General features: G+C 35.1%; 1 protein-coding gene across 1 annotated transcript in view; it reads right to left on the bottom strand.

Moving 5' to 3' along the window:
* LOC106883372 (stAR-related lipid transfer protein 7, mitochondrial) overlaps positions 1-584 on the bottom strand; it is a 30,970-nt gene that overhangs the window by 10,978 nt on the left and 19,408 nt on the right. The gene's annotated exons all lie outside the window — the stretch shown is intronic.

Consider the following 584-nt stretch of genomic DNA (forward strand, 5'->3'; position numbering starts at 1 on the left):
AGAAAAAAAAAGTGGATGAAACCATAGTTCAAGAGTATCCTCATGCCAAATGCTTAAAACAGAATGAAATCTGCTAAATTCACCCAAAGGCCAAGTGGTAGTGTTAAACTGGGCAATGGATGAAATCTAGCCACTAAGAACAGATTGTAGTCCACTTGAAAGTTTTCTGCACAATTTTCATTTTCCCAGTTTGATTTGCAAAGCATTAGTTAACCCCAGACTATAGCAGAAGACAAATGCCTAGAGTGTCACATATTATGTCAAATCAAAAAACTATGTGATTGTGAAGTGAATATCTTAAGAACATGGCCATACCCAGATCAGTTTGAATTGCATCCCTAATTTATACAGTATTTTGTACATTAAAGCTATATTATACATCCTAATTATCATAAAAAAGGAAGGACACAGTAGATGATATGGCCCAAAATATGCCACTTGTAGAAAAAAAAGAGGAGATGGTCATGATTGAAATGCCAGGCAAAAATGCTTTGCAGTATTTTTTCTGTCCTTATGTTCTGAGTTCAAATTCTGCTGACGTCGACTTTGCCTTACATCCTTTCAGTGTTGATAAAATAAGTACC

The sequence above is a fragment of the Octopus bimaculoides genome, chromosome 14 (assembly GCF_001194135.2).
Source record: "Octopus bimaculoides isolate UCB-OBI-ISO-001 chromosome 14, ASM119413v2, whole genome shotgun sequence".
Classification (NCBI taxonomy): domain Eukaryota; kingdom Metazoa; phylum Mollusca; class Cephalopoda; order Octopoda; family Octopodidae; genus Octopus; species Octopus bimaculoides.